This window comes from Lemur catta, chromosome 10 (genome assembly GCF_020740605.2).
Source record: "Lemur catta isolate mLemCat1 chromosome 10, mLemCat1.pri, whole genome shotgun sequence".
Taxonomy (NCBI): Eukaryota; Metazoa; Chordata; class Mammalia; order Primates; family Lemuridae; genus Lemur; species Lemur catta.
In genome coordinates, this window is record NC_059137.1 from 34,496,963 (window position 1) to 34,519,400 (window position 22,438).

At 53.2% G+C, this 22,438-nt stretch overlaps 1 protein-coding gene across 1 annotated transcript in view; it reads left to right on the forward strand.

The window, feature by feature from the left end:
- Positions 1-22,438, forward strand: part of SHB (SH2 domain containing adaptor protein B) — a 133,143-nt gene that overhangs the window by 22,836 nt on the left and 87,869 nt on the right. The gene's annotated exons all lie outside the window — the stretch shown is intronic.

Genomic DNA, 22,438 nt, shown 5'->3' on the forward strand with positions numbered 1-22,438 from the left:
GCTGGAGGCAGGGGAGCACGGACCGCTTCACGGGCACTCCACAGTTTGCCCTGAGCCCTCACGTCAGTGTTGTCAGCTGCCCCAGGAGGCAGAGACAGTGAGGATTTCCCCTTCCTGTTTGAGGGATGGAGACCTGAATTGTTTCATGTGACCCCAGAGTCAGGGAGCCCCTGAGCAGGGCTGGGGCCTGTCCATTCCCAGCCCAGCGTGTCACTCACGACACTGCCCCTCGGTAGTTAAAGGGTGTATGCGCAGTTTGGATGGAGGTGATGGTAGCAATTAAGTCACAAGATGACAGGTGACTTTTGAATTTACTAACACATATTCTGCTCCTACTGTATGCCAGGCACTGGGCTAAGCTCTTCTTTGCCTCATTGCAACAACCCTTGTGGTTGGGTACTCTCGTCATCCCTGGTGAGGAGACCAGAGCACAAAGGATTTGAGTAACATACTCGGTGACCCCGCATGGGACAGACGAGGCATCCAATCCCCGTAGTGCCACCCTGGGGCCGGCTCTGGGAAGCCAGACGTCGGCACGTTTCCCTTGTCTGCCCTGGCGCTCCTCGCGTGCTGTATAATTAGAACAGACTGCAGCTCCAGCTAATGACTTCCTCGTGAGATTAATATTCAGAAACTCAGGAGAAAACTGAAGAACAAGAAAGGAAATAGGTAGAGAATGAGGTTGTTTCCACTAAGGCCCAAAGCACTATTCAAAAACTACGTTTGAAAGCCGACTTTGGCTAGGTTTTGGGAAGGCTCCCCCGTAAGTAACTCTTTCTCCTCTGCTTGTGCGTTGAGTACCAGCCACGACCTCTTTTTGGAGGGCAGCTGACATCACGTACCTCTGTGAACTGGTCACTCAGCTTCCCAAGACCTCCCGGGGCTTCCCACTGCCTTTTGGAATGTCATTAAGTTGCTTTAACCTGGCATTCAAGCCCCCACGCTGCCCCCAACAAGGGAGTCTCCTGTCTCCTTTTCCTGCTACGCCAGGGAACATCCTTCCCTGAACTCACTGGATGTTTACACCTCTGCACCTTGCCTGTGCCCGTCTCTGAAGCGGGCGTGCCCTGCCTCCCACCACCCCAGCCAGCCTTGCAAATGCTGACACAGGCTCCTTCCCTCCCCCCACCCGTGGGTCATGCCTCTGCGCCTTGCTCGGGACTGACTGCCTGGCCCATCTTGTCTCATAGTTGTATGGTTTTACGTCCGTGTCCCTTCCCTTTCCTTGCTGGGGGAGTCACCGGTACATGTGCCTGGTTATGGGAAGGCAGCAGGAGCCGAACCTTTACTGGGCAAAGGTGAAAGCAAGATTCTTGATTAGGGAAGAAGGCTTGCTTCAGTTTGTGTAGAAAGAGAAACAAAGTCACCCGGTGATAACTGCACTTTCTGACCCTCCATCCCTGCCTGGAAGAAACTAAGCTGTGGTTTTTCAGCCTGGAGAAGAGAGGATTCAGGTAAGGACAAATGTCCTCAGGCCGGCTCTGCTGTGGTCCCACCAGGTTCTGGGTCCTCTGGGTGTTAACTTCCTTCTCAGCATCCCTGGGACGGTGTCCTCTACACCTACCCTGCACCCTCCCTGGCTCTCACCTTGCTGAACCCCGCCTCCCCCCCACACCTCTGCTCCTCCAACACTTTGATGCTTCCTCTGTTTAGAGTAAAGCCCCAAAGAGTTTAGCATCCGGAGCCCTCAAAATCCATCCCCAGACTCCATTTCTATGTTTTGCTCTACACCTGCCCACAAACTCTGCAGCATTGGGGCTGGTCTCTTTACCGCCCCTCCCTCACTTGCAGGACCCCGCGCCCTCCAAGTACCTTGTTGCTGATACTTGCGCTGAGTCCCCCAGGAGACTTCCACCTCCTCCAGGAAGGCGTCCTGACCGTGTCAGCACCGCCCGCCCGCCCGCTCTCACTGGTGTGGAGCGCAGTTCCGGGGGGTGGTGAGGGGAAGGTTCTTCACCCCTTTAGCAGAGTGACAGAGCTGTGGGCTGGTCCTGTGCCCTCTCAGCCCTCTCAGTGCTGATGGAGTCTGAGGAGCCTCCCTTCACGAGTCCTGGCTTTAGGGATAACGGCCAACCTCTGTGTTATGGCTTCACACACGGTCTCCTTCCCTCCTCCCCACTGCCCTCAGCAGACCATGTCTCTGTCTTACCCGTGAGGCAGCTGAGACTTCCCCAGGGCCAGACACGGTGCCGGTTGACACTGTAGCCCGCTGTGCCCCGTGTGTGTAGCCTTGCACCCTCTCTGAACCTGGGCGTTCAGGCAGCAGAGCTGCCTTCCTACAATGGCTCCTGAGCGCCACAGCCAGTGTCTCCGGGGAGAAAGCTGTGGGGTAGGGCGCGAATTTCTGGGGAGGAAGAATGCCAAGGCTTGTCCTCTGTGAATAATCACACCACAAGAGTCAGGCAGCTATAAACCCTCCTGCCTGGCGTGCACCTCCAGAATGTGACCTCAGAACCCGAATCATCGATTCTGGCTCAAAATAAAACTGTGGCCCAGGGATTTGTGGAGAGCAGGGCATGAGCCGCCAGACTCCCATCAAGAGCCGGAATTCCGCCTTCTCTCCCCTCACCCTCTAGCTGCGAGCTACCGGAGAGGCCTTGTCGCCTGCTGGAGTGTCCTGGGCCTCTGTAGCGGGGTGGGGCAGGGGGTGGCAGGCCTGGGCCAGCAGTGGCTTGGGCTCATGGAGCTGATTTCTCAGAGCTGTTTCTGGACGATCCACTCGCTACATTTTTAACTGCGATTGTGTGGTCTGGTGAAAGAGGTTGTTCAGAAAGCCTGACCGGGCATCGACAGGAAGCAGGATTACAACGGGACCCTGTGGCGGCTGCCACTTCTGCTCTGTGGATGCCGGGAGTGGGCCCGTGGGGAGGGGCCGGGGGCAGTAAAATCCAAGAATCACGGAATCCATTCATTCACATGCTCCCCTGCACACAGTGGGGTGGGAGTCCTTGGCCGCAGGGCCACGGCCCCCTTTCTTTGGATCTCGCATCCTTGAAACCTACAGCTGCACAAACAGCTAATGACAGAGGAATTCCCACACTGCGATAAAGTCTAGTGCTCGGCTTCTCTTGGGCTTTGAATTCAAAATGCTCTTTCTTGTAAAAGAACCCATTTTGTCAGTTTTGTTCTGATTTAGATGTGATTAAAATCAGAAAAGTGGTGGTTTTGGGTTTTTTCCCCCCCCTAAGATTCCAGTTGCGTGGTTTGGGGACGACATCGGAGACTTAAAGGCTGACAGCATTTGAGAGAGTATTTTGCGAATGCTTTTCATCATTCCAACAACATGTTATCCGTTTGTCGAGGGAAGAAAACGGTCTGTGGCAGCCCCTGTCCTGAGCCGTGTTGTCTGGGGCGCTCGTGCCCGCCAGCCCTGTCTGATAAGCGTCGGGAGTTCAGAAACACGTTCTTCTTCACAGCTGACAGTCTGTCTCAGAAAACTTCCATCGCCTCACTTCCTCGGGCGGGATCCCGCCGTCTCCGTTCCTGCCTTTGTTCTCTCCTTGGCACACACTCCCCCTGCCTTCCCCTGCTCCTGCTCCCCCCCCCCCCCCCCCCCCCCCCCCCCCCCCGCCAGTCACCACCTCCCTGGGGAGCAGCTCCTGCCCTCCGTCACTCCCCCGCGCCCCGTGCCCGGGTTCTCCTTGCGCCAGGGGGTCCTGGGTGCTCAGGCAGTTCGTAGGGTGGCGGGGCAGCCAGGCTGGCTGGGGTGGGGTGGGGAGCAGAGTGGGCAGTGGGCGCCCCTGTGTCTCCTCTGCTGTGTGGCCACGAGCACATTTTTCCACTGACTGAGCACCTTACCCTGTCCCAGGCTCCACGTGAGCTACAGGGACCAGAAAGATGAGTGGACGTAGACCCTGCCCCAGAGCCCCAGTTTAGGAGGTCTTAGTCACGGTAAGATGACTTCATGGGTGTGCAGGTGACACTCGGACTTGGAAGTGTTTTATAAACTGTAAAGTGCGGTGCACATAGGAAGAGTTGTGGGTTCCTGGGGCTCCTGGGTCCATCACTGTCATGATAGAACAAGGCCTGTCTTGTGACACCCTTAAATCTGGAGGTCCTTTCAAGCTGGGTGCCTGTGCGTCACGCTGATGTGTGGCTGCTGAGTTCTGGCATGCGGGGAACACTTGGGCTGGGGCACACGAGCACGGGGACGTGGAGTGGGGAGGGCAGGAGCCAGGCAGCCAGACCCCGTAAAGTAAGGGTGAGAGAAGATTCTTGGAGCTTTTGGGAGTTCTCCAAATGTAGTTTGATCTGACTTTTAAAAACTCTCATTCTACTTGTCAGGAGGTAGTGAAGCTGCTTTTTGTGAGTGGGAAGAGAGCCAGACTCGTAAAGTCTTGTTAGAGTGGCAGAATGTGAAATGTCACTTCTCAGCCCCTTTCCTAGCCCAGGCGCCTTGTGTTGTGGCTATTTATGAGCCTGTGGCTGTCCTCCTGACTGGCCAGTGAACTCCTCCAGGACACAGTCGTGTCTCCCTCTGCTCTGGGTTCCAGAGCCCAGCACGGGACCTGCCCCAGCGCCGGCCCAGTGGGGGTGCAGACGACTGTGGGCCCGGAGGAAGGAGGGCTCACTTCTGGCTGGGTGAGGGGCTCAGAGGGCGAACAGGGTGGTGATTGTGATACTCAAGTGAGCTCCTGCTGTTGCCAAGCACTGAGGTGGGCTCTGTTACTGCCCCACCTGACAGATGAAGAAACTGAGGGCCAGAGAAGCTGAGCAGCCTTCCCAAGGTGACTGCCAGGATTCGAGTCCAGCTCTCGCTTCAGAGCTTACGTGGAGACTAGGTGGGATTTGAATGTGCAGTGATTAGAGAAGGGAGTGGCCCGGGAGGGCGCAGCATGGGTACAGACCCACGGGGGAAGCTGGGGCTGGTGGCTCTTGTGCAAGTGGAGGGGGTGTGGGGGGATGACACTGGAAACAGGCACACAGCCGTCTCGACCACGGACCCAGAAGGAGGTGAGACGGGACGTTTCCAGATGACATGGGTGCCCCAGCAGTTGGTACTTCACACAGACTGGCAGACGAGAGCCTGTGAGCTGGCTGTTTCTCCAGCTCTCATGCTTTTGCCCGTTAATGTGTCATAAGGAGGCAGCAGGATCCTTCTCCAGGAAAGGAGGGTTGTGTGAGCTGGCAGGGCTGAAAGCCGGGGTCTCCACGGGGTGGTACATGGAACTGGCTCCACCCCAGCCCTGTGCTGAGTGGTCCCACACGGCCCCTTGCTCTCTGGGTCTGTTTTGCCATCTGTGTGGGAGGAGTTTCACAGTAGAGTCACTTCTTCTAAAGTCTTTTGAGCACAATGTGAAGAGCCAGACCTGGGACAGCACCTGAGTTTGAATCCTGGCTCTGCAACTTAACTGCCTTGGTGACCTTGGGCAAATTACCCAGCCACCCTGTGCCTCAGTTTTTTCATCTGTAGAACGGGGACAGTAAGAATCTATAGGGTTGTTGAGAGGATTAAAGGAACGAGCACAGCCCCTGGTAGCTGGTCATATTTATTGTATTTTTATGGTGCTGGTTCCATCCTTGCTCTCTCGGGCTCCTGACTGTCCTCGTGGCTCAGGGGATAGAAAGGAGGGTCCGGGGTTCAGAGGCTCTCTGGTGGTGGCCACCAGCAGAGCTCCTGCGAGGCAGGGAATGCCTGGGTTTGCCCTGTCTGCCGGAGCTCGTTTGCCCTGTAGACGTTGAGATCATCGCTGCCAGTGGCTGCCCAGCCTCAGCCAAGCTCTTGCAACATTCCTGAGGGCTCCTTGTTCCTCTGGGGGTTCCTTGTGCCGTAGTCCTGCGTGGGCAGCGCTCCGGACAGGCGGCACGTTTTGGCAGGTCTTTAAGGTGGTGTCATTGGTGAAGAGTTTCCTGTGGCTGTGCTTGTTAGGACTGAAGATACATAGTTTTTACAGCCTCGTTTTGTTCCTGCAGATGCTAATAAACTGTTTAAAATTGGGTAAAAATGCTGCCCCTCAAAAGAAGGAAGGCTGTTTGGAGAATTCTGTTCCCCTGTTAGTTGTAGGTCATTGTGTTTGGTCTGGGTTGGGGCCAGTGTGGCAGGGATTTCTCTGGGATCTTCACCTTCCTGGAGCAGTGAGCAAGAAGGCCCTTGTACCTCTGGAAGAGGCGTTCAGGCCTGTATGTCTGCCAAGTGCAGGGAAAAGATCTTGAGCCCAGATTCCCTGCCTCTTGACTCACTGTGACCTTGAGCTAGTCACTTCCCCTCACTGGGTTTGTGAAATCATGTGGGATTATAGTGAGATGTTCACACGTGTCTGTCTCTGTTAGAGACCAGTGATTCTTGATCTTTAATGCATCCTGTCCAGGCTTCTGAGGGAGATTTTAGAAAACATTGATCCTGGGCCTCACCTTGGACCCCTTAAATCAGAATTTCTGGGGGTGGAGCTCAGGCATTGGTGGATTGTGAAAGCTCCCCAGGTGGTTCTAATGTGCAGCTGTGTTGAGAACCATTGGGCTAGACCAAGGTAACTGCAATCCCTTGGGCCAAATTCAGCTGCTATCTTTTTTTGTAAATAATTACTTTTGTGTATGACTGCTTTCACGTTACAAGGGCAGTTCAGTTGTTGCAGCAGAGACTGTGTGACCCTCAGGAACCTAAAATATTTACTGTTTGGTTCTTTGCAGAGGAGATTTGCTGACTTCTCCCTAGACTATCCACTTCTCCAGGGCAGACACTGAGCTATCCTTGTCCTTCTGTCCCCAGGACCTGGCCCACCGTGGACTTTGCTGAATTCCAGGACAGAGGTGGTTTGGACATGATTCTGTGCTTCTCCCACAGCTTGCAACCTTTCAGGTGCTGTCGGGGACCAAGGCTGAGACCCTCCCTGGCTGAGCAGCCCGGGTCCCACCTGGAGCCACACCCCCCTCCATCTCATCTCTACTTTGGTGGTGATGCCGCCTCTCTGAGAGGCAGGGACTTGTCTGTCCTCTCACCCTCACATGCTTTCAGGAAATGAGCAGGTTACACCACAGAGAAGCACCCTTTGGTCCCTAAAGCCAGTAAGCCTTGGGGGCCTCTTGTGAAAGTAAGAGAGAGGATTGTACTTTTATAAGGTTGGACCAACCCCTTTAACACTGGCTCCCCCACACCTAGCCCCATGCTTTGGGGTACCATGAAAATCTCAGGAGGAGCATATAGTTTGCAATGGCGAGGGGTCTTAGTCTGGGTCCTTCTACTTACCGGGTGCTCGATCAGTCTCTGCTTGGAGATCCCCTGTGTCAGGGAGCTCACTACCTCCCAAAATATCCTGCTCTATTTTGAATGGCTGTCTGATCAAACAATCTTCCCAAAATTGAGTTGAAATCTTCTGTAACCTCTACTGATGGGTCCTCATTCTGTCCTCTGACCCCATCTGTATCCTGTCCTGGGGGCTAACCACCCATCTTGCACCCCCCAACCCCTGGATCTTCTCTAGAACACACTACTTGGTCCCTTAAATTATGCCCATGAGACATGGAGTCCAGGTTTTTTATCATCCTGGTGACAGCTCTTCATTGAAGTGCAGGGCCTGAAGTTGAGCAGGTTTCCCCAGTGGTCCTCTGGTCTGTGCAGAGAAGAGGGAGACAGGCACCTCCCTGGCAGTGGATCATAAAGTCATACCACTGTCAACGCAGCTGGTGGTCAGGTTGGCTTTGGGAAGCTGTGTGAGACCAGGTAAGCACCGCATGGCTTTAATAAAGGTCCCAGGCAGCTGTGGCCCTGGGTTCTTGCATATGCATGGCAAGTTGACACCGTTTCTCCTTCCTATCCACCTGCACTTAGTTTTATGGGCCATCAGTGGACTTCCCAAAGGGCCTGTGCCTTCCTGGCTTGGCCCTGGGGTGAGAGGCGCACACTCAGCCCCCTTACCTGGCAGATGGGAAGTGAGGTCGTGAGAGAGCTTCGTGGGCCCTGAGTTTATGACATCACTGGGCCGGAATGAGGTTAATATTTTTAATGGGGATGGGTGAGCCCCATTATTATCCGAGCTCATTCATCAATGGCAGAACCTGTTTTACCTGTTAGGTGCCCTCCATGTGGGGAGTTCATGAATGGGAATCCAATTTTCTTTTTAAAACCCAAGCCACCTCTCCCCTTCTTAATCCGGGAGGCGGTGCTGGGGAGGGTGTCAGGATTTGACATTGGATTTTTTTCCTAGGTGGAAAAGGCTGTGGACAGCTTCAAGGGCCCTGCCTGCCTTACTCACCGAGCAGGCCTGCCCAAGCCAGTCTATGAGGCCAAGAGGCTGGGCTGTGTCAGCTCGTTACGGGCCCCAGGACGGGTCCATGTGTTTAGTCTTGTTGCCCACTGATCGGAGGGTGGGCATGACAGAAATGTGGGGGGAGGGGAGTGTAACCAGACCACTCAGGTGGACCCTGTCTGAGCCCTTCCAAAATGGTCATCTCCAGGGGTACATTCTTCTGGGATCTGTGGGTTTGGAAGGGCCCCCTCCCGCCAGTCTGGTGGCCCAAATCACTGGTGTTATCCCCAAGAAGTGGGAGTGATGGGGTTCTCACTTTTATCTTAGGTGAGTGCTCAGGCACCACCACCACCTCTGAGCCCTGAGCCTGCAGTGATTTCAGGCTGACCACGCTGACCCCGGGGACAACCTCCTCTCCCCAGATCCTCCAATCCTCACTGCCTGTTGGATGCTTGGGAGCTTGAATTCAGCTGTGCTCACCTTAACCACATGAAAAATGAACGAACTCTACCATAAAATTCTCTTCTCTTGCCAGTTCTAATGAGAAAAATCAGATTTTCTTTACAATCGTCTTTGTAAATAACAACAGCTGGCATGTTTTGAGTGCTCACTACTGCTGGGCACTGTGCAAGGATCTACCCTTGTTAAGAAAGCAGCTTTACCTTCTAGCTCATTCCCCCCAGTGGTGAGGGAGTTCTCAGGGCCTCTTTGTGGGGTGCTTTGAGGAACTTCAAAACAACACTGGTGTTACTGCTTTCTAATTTAAGGACAAGGACTATGCCATGCTGCACTGTTTCTAGAGCTGATGGTGGGGAGGTGGGATCCCCCTGGCAGGAAGGATGAGGCTGGTAAGGGTAGAGGGAGGAGAGAGCCAGAAGCCAGGCCTTGCGCGGGCTGCAGGTGGAAGCACTGTTTCCCCAGGTGTGGCCCGAGCGGGGTGCAGGTGTGTTGGAGTCACAGGGCAGCTGAGAAGGAGGAAGGGAGACTTCCAGTGCCCGGCTGACTGAGGGAGTGTCAGGGGTGGCGCTTGCCCAGGGTTGGCACATCTGAGCCAAATTGGCAGAGCTTCCTCTTCTTCCTGTCAAACCTCCCTTCGGAGATCTCTTCCTGCTGCCGGGAAGGAGCCTGCAATATTAGAAACTCATGCAACGGCCGTGGGTGGCATAGAAGAGCCAGAGGTTTGGGTGACTCCGGCCTGGGTTGAAACCTGCACCACCTTTTGTGCTGCTTTGAGGAAGTTTTTGAATGTCTCTGAGCTTTGGTTTTCTCATCTAAAAATGAGGTGAAATAAGGGGACAGATGTGCAAGTACACAGCTGACAGCCTGGCACATGGTAGGCGCCCTTCCGCCGTACCTCTGTCATTGGCATCGTCCCTAGGCCTCTGGCTAGCTCTAATCCTCTGGAACCCTCCAGCTCCTGCAGGGAGTGGTCTGAGAGTCGAATCCTGGCACTAGAGGGTCCCAGTCTCCAGGACTGGGTCCACGAGTCCTGCCCAGCCTGGGTCTCTGCAGAGAAGTGCGTGAGGAAGAGGAAGCCGGGTGGTGGGTGGGGATGTCCAATGACACCAGCTTATCGGTGAGGAGCCTGCCTCCCCCATCACTTGATTTACTCAGCAGTGGATTAGAATTTACTCTTTTGAAATGGCCAAGTCTGGGATTCACTTCGAGTTACCTTTGCCTCCCTTTCAGGATGGAATGTTTCCGGTGGCAGGTGATTTATGACCTTCCATTGGAAAGGGGACTTTACAACATGCGTTCATAACTGAGGGCCATTCCAGACCTGACTCACAAAGCTGCTGTTGGGTGCTGTGTTCGTGTTTCGTAGAGAGCGGCCCCAGTGGTGATCTAGAAAGTGCCCTTAGTGTGGGAGGGACACGGTGGGAAAGGGGCGGGAAAAGCCAGTACCTTTCAGCTGTAACGTGTACACCAGACCCTTGGAACCGAAAGGAGGACTTGTTGTTAAAAAATATTGTTGAAAGGGCAGAAATGCCTAATGTTTTTCCCAAGAAGCATGATGATCTCCAGTGAAATTAGAAAAACGAAAAGTTAGAGAGAATTTTATGAAGTGAAATCTATTCACTTTAAAGGACTTTTATTCTCAATTTCCTTGTTATTGTTGATTGTTATTGTTCTTCCCTTTATAAAATATGGGTGAGGACAGGTAGTAGTTGAGTTTCTTTTAGTGTTAGTGACCCTGTGCCTTGCCCTTCCTCTTTCTTGTATAGTTTATAATGGTCCATGAAATTCAGAATTCTGGCCCTGAGGACTCACTCTACCCTTCCCGACCTACAGATGGGGAAACTGAGGCACTAACAGGGTGACTTAGCTAACGGTGCCCTGCCAGAGGGTGGGGTGCTACAGTTTGGGTCTCAAGCTCCCCAGGGAAATGTCTGGATGTGGGGAGCCATGAGGATCAGCCACAAATTGCAGGGCCCACCCCGTGCGAGTAAGAATGTGGGGCCTCTCATTAAAAAATTATTAAGAATTTCCAGGTGGTGATGGCTGGGCATCAAGCCAAGTGCAGAGTCCTTTGTGACTGCACAGGCCACATGCCTATGAAGCCGGCCCTGGGAACCATAAATGTCAAAGTCCCTGATGTACTGGTGTTTTAAAATGAGAACCTATAGCACTTAACCCGAGAAATCAAGTGCACTGGGCTGGGCCTTTTAGTCTCCTAAATCCCGCCCACTTAGAGCGTCATAGGCCTCTGTGAGGAAGAAAAGCAGTTGCGGAGAATTGTAGGGGTGAGGCCTCTTGTAAACCGGGAGGAAGGAGGCTGGCAGGTGGGGGTTATCTGGGCTTGTTTTGCTGTCTCATCTGCAGTGTTTGCTCAGGGGGCTCCGTATCTCTGGGGAGGAAGGTTGTATATCATCCAGGACCAGTGTGTCTGGGGCCTGTCACAGGTGCTCTCTGACTGGGAACAGCAGCTGGTGTGGAAGAGCCCGGGCCAGGCAGATAGCTGGGTCCGTTGGCCACAGCTGTCAGGCATGCCCTTGCTGTACTACACTCTGGGCTTCTTGGTGTAGGGCGGACTGCAAACCTTCTCCCATTCCGCATGGGCTGTGGGAGAGCTCACATATCCAACCTCATAGCGCACGTGCAGAAAACAAATTATGCTGCATGCCTGCCTGTGTACATACATGCATGTTTAGGTATGCTGCACATGCTATGCAAAAATGTACATATTTACTTATTTTATTTGCCAAACACTTAAAATGGTGCTTGCCATGTGCTGTGTGCACTGTTCTAAGCTTTTGACAAATATTAAGTCATTTAAATCTCATGGCAACCTCATGAGGCAGGCCTTAGTATTATTCGCATTTTACATATGAGGAAATTGAGGCACAGGGAGGTCAAGTACGTCATGTAAGTTGCTTTAGGGTCATGAAGCCAGGAAGGGACAAGTACTTGAGTGAAAACTCACTTGTCCGTACTGTGGTAAGCATGAGTTGCCCCTCCCTGGCAAGGACGTCTGGCTTCGTCTGGCTTCCCCCATAGAGAAGTGGCCCTGCATCCCCTCTGTTGATTCATTCCGTCATTGCCTCCCCCAGCATTTACTCGCACCTCTTTATGCCAGGCCGGCACTGGGCACGGCTGGTTGGACCACCCTGGTGTTGGAAGCTTTGGGCCCAGTGGGGTTTTCAAGACACAGGCTGTGGGGACCTAGAATGGTTTACGTTTGCAAGTTAGGTGTCTGGGTTGGATGCAGCAAGGGGTCCGGGGTCGTGGAGGGGAGGCTCCAGGAGTGGAGAGGGTTCCCTGGGCCTGGGAAGCAAGTGGTCCCTTGTCTACCAGAGCAGCCCCTGCCCCGTGGAACGGCAGGTGGTGGGGAGGGAGGGAGCATGTGTCCGCGTGCTATATTTTACTTCATTTCCTTCAGCCCTTTTTCTGTCATATAAACACATGTCTTTGGTGTTATATTTTAGAAAAGTGGAATCCTCCTGTAACTACCGTTTTGAGACCTGATTTTGTCAGTTGCTGAGATGCCAAGAATTTTGTTTTAATCAACAAGTAGACTCCTTAACTTCTTTTGTTGGCTGCCCAGTGTGTGTCCTCAGTTAAATCGCCCTGTCCTGGAGCTGGCCTTGCCGGGTCTCAAAGGTGCCATAGGCGTTTTGGTTGGGGCTCACTCCTCTCTACACTTCTGGTTGTGGCCTGAGCTGTATTTGTTGGCACAAAGGAGGAGATTGGTTTTTAGATGACGTCAGGAAAGTCGTCACTGAAGGTGGTTTGCTTCTGTGTGTGTGAGGTCCTGAGCTGGCCTGGGTTTCAGCACCCCCAGCTGCAAGGAGAGTGGAATGGGGCCTGGCAGTGCTCTGATACACCCCCAGCCAGTCGCGAGGGGCTGCAGCCTGGTTCACACACGGACTCACCCTAGCAGGGTCTGTGTCCCCCCGAGGCCTCTGTAGCACTCATGTGCGTGCCAAAGCCCACCCATTGGCACAGCAGCTCTGGGCTGTCCCTGAAGCTTCCAGGCTGATGTTGCAGGCCTCTTCAGGGACTAAAGAGACCCATTAGTGTCCCCATTTGGTTTGTCCATGTGCTTCCTCAGGGAGGTACCTGCTTGGTCTCTGGGACAGTGACACCAGCCCAGGAGAAAATGATCCGTGAGCTTTGCAAGAGGAGGCAGCCTGCACTAGGGAGGGTGACTTCTGGGGACTCTGTGATTTTGTGCAGTCTCCGTTGCATTCGCAAAGCCATTATCTGCTCAACCCTGGGAAGGAGATGGGGCATGGAGATCCAGGTAGGGGCCAAGCACATGGGAGCCCCGGGCGGTCTCCTGCCGCCTATGCTGCTGCTGCTGCTGCTGCTGCTGCTGCTGCTGCTGCTGCTGCCGCCTCAGCTGGGGTAAAGGCACCAAAAGGGCTCTCTTTGCTCAGCTCTGCTGCCTGGGGCAGCAGATGCTGTCAGGGCCCCACCCTGTCCCTCCTGCCTCTCCAGTCTGGTGCTCTCCAGCTGGCTGAGATCTGCACCTCTGTGCCTGGGGGCTTTTTCCAGATCGTAGGAATGGGGGACTCTCTGCCCGCACACGCAGAGGTCAGGACGGAGCAGCCTCTACTGGGGACTCCCAGGGATTGGTATCTGACCCCCTCCCCACCGCTCCCTCACCCTTGGGGAGGTTATTCTGAGGGGTGTCTCGTGCACAGTTTCCCAGAGTTTCTCTGTCAGGCTAAGTTCCAGTTGCCCCCCTGGGTAGCTGGCCTGATCCAGCTTTCCTGGCCACCTTTCCTTCTCATGCCCGGTCCCCCACCGCTCATACGTGTCTCGTGTCACATCAACTGCTTGCCCTTGAGTCCCTGCGTAAGCATCTGTGTCTGGGGAGCCCAGACTAGGTACCTGGCCTTTGCCCTCTAGGGCAGCAGTCCCCAACCTTTTTGGCACCAGGGACTGGTTTCACGGAGGACGGTTTTTCCATGGATTGGTGGGAGGTGTGTGGAGGGCAGGTGGTGATGTGTGGCCCGTTTCCTAACAGGAGTTGGGGACCACAGCTCTAGGGGATGAGAATAGTGTCCTTTCTGTTCTCCAGTGTCCTGGTGTCCTCGCCCATGCCAACATGTGCCAGGCATTATGTTGTCCCTTGGTTCATTGCCTCAGTCTCCTCCAAATGGCAGGGAAAAGATATTTCCCGGTGAACGTGGAAACCTCAGCTTGGAGAAGGTAGAGCCCCAGAGCTGATGGAAAAGCTGGAAACCCTGCAGCTCAGGGCTCAGGACCCAACACTGCCCTGAAATCCTCCATCCTGCCCCTTGCTCCTGCCCAGCACACCTTGCTGGGGCCCTGCTGTGCAGGTGCCATGCTGTAATATATTAAGAGGGAAAACACACTCCAGAACCTGCCTTCCCGAAGGGGTGGGCGGTGGAAGCCGGCAGGCCTGCAAGTAGCTGTGATTCAGGCAGGGTGTGAAAGGGCTGTCACCCGTGCATTCACTCCGCTGCCTGGCACTTGCTGGCCCTCCCTGGGGAGGTGAACTGACTCATGCCTGTGTTCTGTAGGGGCCTGGAAGCTCCACGAGAGCAGGGGGAATAGGCTTGCCTTTCCTCTCCTCAGTTTCCCCGGCACAGAGCCCCTTGCCCAGCACGTGTAGGCACACAGTGAACAGGATTGAACGGCCATCAGCACCGTCACAGACATGCTTGACGCTACAAAGCTCTGTCCACAGCAACTGTCCTGTATGTTAGGAAGTGCCAAGTCACGTGAGAAACAGTGCCGTGGGGTCCAGGGACGGTTTCCTAGCTTAGGTAATGGCACATATAGAGTTCATTGAGGCTTGGTTGCTGGAAGACACAGAAGGCAGCATAATTTAAAAAAATGAATAAGCATTTATTGAGCACCCACTGTTAAGCTGAATACAATTGGAAGCCCTCAAATTTGGTGGTGGTAGATGTGGCCAATGCTGCCTGTCTGTGGCTGCTGGGGCGAGCAGCCGTTAGTGCTGCTTGTGTGTTAGAGGTGCCTGGCCTGCCTTGCAGCTCCCCTGTGGGAAATGTGCATGAATCATCCTAATGGGCCGCTTTGCTTAGCACAGATTCCTGCGCCTCTGCTGCTGACTGCTGAGCACTGTGTTGGCCGCATTACGTGCGCTGCACCAGGCCCAAGCTGTCCTCCCCTTTAGCCTCGGCTCTGCGAGCAAAAAGCACACGCTGGAGGGAGAGGCTGCACTCAGGGACTTCTGCTTGCTTCCAGCTCCTGGATGGGGCACAGATGCCTGGCTTTGAAAGGTTCCATATTGCACAGGAAAGGCCTTTGGCTTCTAGGCTCCGCTGTTTTGCTTTACATACTTTTCCTGTGAGCACACTGTGCAGAGCCTGTGTTACCGTGAGAAAGCCTCACGGGCATTCCTGAACCCTTCTTGGGAAGGGAGCGGCAGACAAACAGCCTGTGCCTATCAGGAACAGAAAAATGGCTCGAATTAAGCTGTCTAAAACCAGTTTTGGAAGCGGGCAGGCTATAAATACATAGGTCAACAAATGACTTAGGTTCTCTCTTGGTTGGGATTTGGAAGGAGTCCGGTTTTGTCACCCTGCTGATGAGCATTCTGCAACGTCACCTGTCTACTCCGAAGCATGGTGGGAGCGCTAACGTCCAGATGATCTTGGCAAGACTGTTTCCTCCCCTGGTTTCCTCCCCTGTAAGATGAGGCATTCCGTCAGACTGGATGACGACAATCACACCTGACCCTGATTGAGCCTCCTGGTCTCCCAGGCCCCCTCTGCATATGCCACATGTACTCGCCCTCTCGTTTTCTAGGTGAGGAAGCTGAGGACAGGTGTAAATGACTTGTGGAACCATCCGGCACCCATGTCCTTGCTCTTGGCTGGTGCATTCCACTTAGCCTTCTAGCCCTTAGCTCTGCAGGAGAAAGGGAAGAAAATCCTGCTCCTACTCTTTATGACCAGGGCTGGTGCAAGAGCATTTTCTAGGCAGTGGCCCCAAACCCTTGGAGGAACACTTGTACCCCTTTGAGCAGAAAGCCTGAGAGGAGGGCCTGTCTGGAACGTGGGCTGGGGTTGAAGGGGTTTGCAGGGGAGCAGAGCTGAGCCGAGTCAGAGCTCAGGGAGGACAAAGGCAGGCTGAGTTGATGACCCCACATGGACCCAGCCTGGCCTGAGCCCACCTCCCACAAAGAACTGTCTGCGGTGATGGGTGGTGGTCCTTGTAAGAGGAGCAAGGTTCTCTTCCTGGGGGGCAGTTGTGGTTGATAGGCCCTGAAAATTTTAAGGATGACTTTGAGAGAAAAATTAGATAGCTGTATAGGTATTACAGAAATAGTGTGGACCTAGGAGTTAGGAAACAAGGGTTACCTGTTTTTAGCATTGACCTTGCTAAGTTCACCACCCCAGAGCCTCCTGTCCCTAGTGGATTTGTGGATTTCAGACTGTGGGTGGTGGCACTTTCTTCAGTGGTGCATGTTGGAGTTTCATATAAGATTTCCTTTGCACAAATTAGACACACAAAAGAGCTTGAGACCCAGTAGACTGGACTGTCTCCCGGGGGCCCTTTCAGTAGTGCCTGCAGACACCTACCTGGGTGTTTCTGTCCTCAGGAAGGATGCACTGAATTTTCTGTCCGTAGGCCCTGGCTGAAAGGGGGTGGGGTGCAGGTGCTGAGCAAGCAGGGCTGGAGAGGAGCTGACAGAGGCTGTAATTAGGAATGTATTTTTCCTAACAAGTTGGAGCCTGCAGGTGTCTAGGCAAGCAGCTGTGGCCATGGGAAGGGCAGGACTGGAAAGACCAGTGGTGACCACTTCAGATCCTCCCAACCTTCTGACACATGAGACAGGTAACCAGCAGGTCTGTAAAGGAACATTTACAACGGAACACCTTAGGTCAGCTCAGAGAAACAGCCGGGAGCTGCTGGAAAGCAGATTTCAGCTCTATATTAAGGAAGACTCCTTTAGAGTGATGACTGTCCCAAAGGACTGTGTTGCCAAGTTGCGAGCTCCCTGCCCCTGGAGGGGTGTGGACAGAGAGCTTGGCGGGGGCCTTCGTGCACGCAAAAGGGGGCTTAGAACTTTGGGGCGACTCTGCATGACTGATTGGACCTTAGGACTCATTCCCTTTCTTCCTTCTAAGTCAGGGTGGAAAAGCGCCCTCCCCACCCTCTGATTTCCAGGAGTTGTGGCTGAGTGCGTGAATGTAGCTAATTAATCTTCCCCAGATGAATTTCCTAACCATGTCAGAAATGATTTATTTGCACACCTGTAAGGAGAGTTTGTCTATGATGGTCAAAGCCAGTCAGAGCCGAGTGGGGGGTGCTTTCTTGTGTGCCGGCATGGGCTGTCCCCATAGTCCAGTTCTGTGGTCCCCGTGGAGCCCTGGACACTGGGCGTAGGGGAGCATACTGCTGTCTCCAGCACAGGTGGGGGTGCCTTGAGGGTCCAAGGAGCCTCTCTACCAAGTGGCCAGGTGCCCCGACCACGAGGTGCCTCTTACTCAAGGCATAAAAGGGAAAAAAAGGATCATTCACGTTTTCCTGTTTGTGGCTGAGAAATATGACAGCTGTTGTCTTGCCTAATTGCAGCCATCTTCCCTGGTTATGACCAGGGCCTTGGCTGGGGGTTTCTTCTCACATCTTTGTCATGTCTTCCCCACTAGATCTGCAGCTTTGTGTGGGCAGAGACCCTGCCTTAAGGTGCTTTTACACCTCACAGCACTTAGCTCCATCCCGGGCACCCAGGAAGTGCCACCTGCTTTGTACCAAGGACATAGCCTTTTCTTTATAAATTACTAACACATCCCTGAATCATCTCTTTATTTGCTCCTTGCAACATTTATGTGAAGCTGAGAAGGCAGACCACTCTGCCCCCTTTCACAGGTGAACTGCCGGAGCTCAGAGAGATAAAGCAGGTTGCCTGGAGTTACCCAGCAAGGGTGTAGCAGAGCCGGTTCCAGAGCTCCTCTTGCCTGGACTGTCCCTGCTTGGCTGTGTCCTTTCTGCAGTGCCACCTGCCTTTCTGTGTATTTGCACAGCCCCAGGCGGCTGCTGCAGCCCAGTGGCCACTGGTCAGCCTTGGGGCTTTGGAAGTGCTGCCTGCCTTGGCCATGGTAGCAGGTCTGCAAACAGCCACCCACCTGGCAGTCCATAAAGCCGAGGTTCTGCCGTGGGCGGCTCCGGTCTCTGCCTAAGCTGAGTGTGGGATCTGCACTGAGCCTGTGCTAAGAAAATACTGGGGGTTGCATCGGTTAGCTGACCTTCCACCCGACACAGAAGCCCATCTCAGAGCCTCCGTTTGAACACTCAGAGTGGCAGGAGCTCCCTTTCCCAGGCAGGATGTCCCTTTATTGGCTGTCAGATGTCCTTCCCGAATCACCCAGCTTGCCTCTGTGTCTGCGCAGAACATCTGTCCACTGCCTCTTCCCCAAGCATCCTCCCAGTTATTTGAAGCCCTGTTCATACTCCTGAATCCCTGTTTCTTTAATGCCATCTCTTTGTTGGCATGGCAACAGAGCCTCCATCCTCTGGGCGTCAGGACTTTGAGGGCCTGTGTCACGATGGGTCCCAGAGGACAACCAGGACTCCAGGCCTATCTAGCCCTCCAATGGGGACAGAGAGGTACTCTGGCTGCTGCCGCCCCTGAACACTATTTGCTCACCTCCACGGAGCCCTTCTGACCCCAGAGTCGGGGAGAGGGCCAGGGTCACTGAGTTTTAAGCTGGCAGGTGGAGACAAAGAGCCCCAGGCCATCATTCTCTCTCAGTGCCCCTGACACAGCCAAATGGCAGGCCTGTCACACACCACACTGTATTTTTAGCCAGATGAATAATGAATGTTGAATTATGATGGAATAAGTACCATGTGGTCCTGCCCCTGCCACCTTGCTAAGGCAGAGAGAGTGTGTCTGTCTCCACCGTTAAGGCGTGTCTAAAACGGGGCCTTGGTCTTAACCTGGGGTTCGTGACCTTTCTCTAATGTGCTTAACACATTATATATAAACGTGATGTGGCAGCCACAGCTTCGTCTGATACCAGGTTCCCAAAGAGATTCATGGCCCTAATACTGTTAAAGAAACTAATGTACAGTCTTAATGGTGAATCAATAAGAAAATGGTCTGACTGGGACCATTGAGAGCGTTCTCAAGTGTGTTCGCATGTGGTTTGCTTTTGAGTAGGCCAAAAAGAAGTCTCGGGCCTGGCAAGAATCCAGGGTCTCGTGGGGTGCCGCCCCCTCACTTTTTGGGGAGAGGAGAGTGGTACAGAGACTCCTTGTCCAGCAAGCCTGTGGCTGACCGTTCCCACAGACAGCAGGGCACGTGGAGGTGACCATGTGGCAGTGGGGACAGTGTGGGCTAACCACTCCTGGAAGATGGCACTGTGCCACCTCTCTCGTCCCTCCTTTTTAGCAGGTTTGAGCAATGTGGGCAGGGAGATGTCAGCAGGGACTCCTGGGCGTGTTTCTATAGTGGCTCCTCTTGGCGGTGCCTGCAGCCTGTGATCTTCCTGGTACAAGTTTGCTGCGAGCAAGGTGGACTTGGCCTAAAGCAGCTGTGGTTTAGGACAGAGAGCCTTCCAGGTCCTCAGGGCCAGGACCCCCGTTGGGCCCCTGCTTGGGGGCAGTGGGGGCAGGCCAGGGGGCCCGAGTACGCAGCCCTCTCCCCCTGCACAGCCGAGTTGCTCAATCTGGAGCACCTGCAGGATCACACAGAGGATGCTGTTACCTCCGTGTCTCAGATTCTGGACTGGACCAGGCATGTTGGCTCATCCCCTCCAGCCGACCCCCAGGGAGGGCAGCCAGAGAGCTGCAGTTAACTCAGACTTGTTGCTTCACTTTAATGAACAGGGCTGAGAAATACCTGGGGAATGTGGAATTCCAGAGTAATATCTGGAGGCTTGCCTTTAGACTGGCGGGGCAGGGGCTGGCTCTAGCTCATGGTTTCCCAAACTTTCCTGATAAGAATCACCTAGGTTGCTTGTTAAATACACAGAGCATTGGGGCCAGGAATCTGTTTTCTTAACAAGAGTTCCAGGCCATTCCTGTCTTCAGGCAAGTTTGGGAAACAGTCTGTCTACCATACCAAAAATAGCCTATGGAAGAGGAGTGCTTTTAAACAAGTTTCCTTTTGCATATAGTACATGAATAGGTTCTCCTTGTTTGAAAGTGTTTTAACATTACTAGAAATAAGTCTCTTTGAGGGGTGACTCCCCCTCACCATCCCAATCCCTCCCTCCTCCCAGAAGAGGTGTCAGGTTGGGGTGTACGTCTCCCCAGGGCTTTTCTTTAAATTAATAAAGATACTGGTTTCTCTTTTGTTTCTTGTAAGCAGGTATGATGATGTATTTATCATTCTACAACTTGGGCTTGCTTTCCATTCAGAGCTACGTCTTGGAGAACTGTGTTAGTTCCTATGGAGCGACGGCTTTTTTGTTTGTTTGTACTCGCTGTATACTATTACATAGTATGGAGCTAGCACGGTTAATTTAGCAATTCCCTTATCGATGGATATAGCGGTTGCTTGCAGCTTCTCATCATTATTTCAGCGAACATCCTTGCCCATATCCCCTTGTGCACACTTGGGAATAAATACTGAGAAGTCAAATAGCTGGGTCAAACTATGTGCATTTGGGGATTTTAATGGATTCCGCTGAAAGTTACCCTTTGGAGTGGCCCTACCAAGGCACATTTCCACTGAGGGCATGAGCAGAGGACCCAATTGTCCACACAAGTGCAGCTGTCTCACGAAAGCAACTACCACTCTCACTGGTGCATATGGAAGTATGGCCAAGTGGCAACACCCACCTTCCTCCCGTGCTTCCCTTTGGGCGTGAACAGCTGCAGACTGCTTCCTACCACAAAACCAAGTCCCTAAGATAGAAGCACCAGGGCCTCCGACTGTTGGAAGAGATTGAGTTCTATCCAGCAGCATGTGTGTTCCAGAAGGAGGCATGTGGGACCAACTCCCAGGTTGTTACCAGCTCAGACAGCCGTGGTGTGTGTGTGTGTGTGTGTGGTGGGTGTACGGTGGAATTCTAGAACCCCAGCTTGGGGGTCCAGAGGTGAGAGCAGGCCCCTGAGGCCATTGCTGGCTTGCTAGGTGACTGTGACAAGGCCCTGCCCTAAGCGGAGGCTGGAGCAGATCTCAGGACTACAAGCCTGGCTACTTTGTGAATCAGTAGAAGTCCTTTAGGGGCTTTGGGCTGACCTAGGGTCTGTAGTTTTGTTGGAAGGCAGGAAACGTACTTACCTAGGGCTTAGCGCCCATCCCAGGAGGCCAAGCATCCTGGCAGCCTGTTTTTCTGCTGCCGATCAGCTCCTTATGGAGTGGTAGGACCAGGGGCCAGGGTTCCCACCCCAGCTCTGCGTCTGCCCCTGTGTGGCTGCCAGGGTCTCTGCCAATCAGAGACCAAAATCAAAGGAAAGCTTCCTGTGTGCCCAGGTGGCCTGGCCTGCAGAGAAGTCCTGGCTGACTCCCTTTCGGTTGAATTTTTAGATACACAGGATTTGTCCACTAACTGGCGCATTTTAAAGCAAAGCGAAAACAATCCCACCAGGAATCCAAGCCCACATCTGAGGACAACTCATTCCCTTTCTTTTAACTTAGAAGAGCAGCAACCTTCACACAAACCTCCTGCCTGGCCATCTTGACTTAGACTGAGGTCTGGGCAACTTGGACAGTGGTCACACTGCCCAGTCCTGGTGGCTGGGGCCTTTGGCACTTCACGTGGTGCTCAGGTTGACTGCCTGCTCAACTCTCCTAACACCTGGTTAAATTTTTATTCCCAAAACTAGGACACAATTTTGCATAAGGTCAGACAGTTCAGTGTAGTGTTTGCTGAGTTTCAGGTTGCTCAAACCTCGAATTCTCTTCCCTCCACCAACCTCACTTTGAAGTTCGAAAGCAAATTGATTAAATATACATTTTTAGGAACCTTCTGATTTGCTTCTTAAACTAACAGAATTCTAAACTTTTTTTCCCGTTTTAAATGGAAGGATTTTCAACTGTCAGCAGGTATAACTGGAACCATATGTCAGCAGAGACCAGAGGCTTTTCCTGGTTTTAGGATTTGTAAATTCTTATTGAAACGGAGTAAGCAGTGCAGGCAGCCGGGGGCCCCGTGACAGCCTGAGCTCAGATCTCATTTTAATTAGAAAATACAGATAGCGCCTGCTGAATCTCATGCCTCCCAGAACTCCCGTCCCAGGGTGAACAAAGATTTGGTTTTATCCTGCAAGCCTCCGTGTTCGCAAATGACAGAGCACTTCCGAGAAGAGCTGGAATGCTGATTTCTAGATTTCTATGGAAACTGCAGCCTAGCTCCCCCTTCCCAGCCCTCCGTGCCCCCCAGTGAGTCCCCAAACACGATGTTGTTTTCTTGGGGAAATATTTGTTCCCTTCTTCATTGCAAAATCGATGGAGGATGTTCATGTTGAAAAGAGACAGTGAGGAAGTCTGGGACTAGAGGAATGAGATTAGATGTCATATACAGCAGCCACATCATTTTTCTCCATTTGGACGTCTGGTCCCTTGAACTCTGAGTCGTAGAACCCTGCACCTGACCAGCATCTGAACTGTTCTGTTTGAAAGTGGTTCACGTGTATAATTTTTCCCTAATGTGTTCTGCAAATGGTGGAGTAGAAATATCAAATGAGAGACGTTGCTCTCTCCCACCCCCTTCTTTCCCTGACCTGGTGTCACTTGAGCTCCATGAGTCTCAAGGCTGCCATTAACGTGTCAGCATCTGGAGGCGGCCCCCACTGGGATGCAGAGCCTGACCCCCAGCTGCAGGTACTGGGTGCTGGGTGCTCCAGGCTCAGGTCTT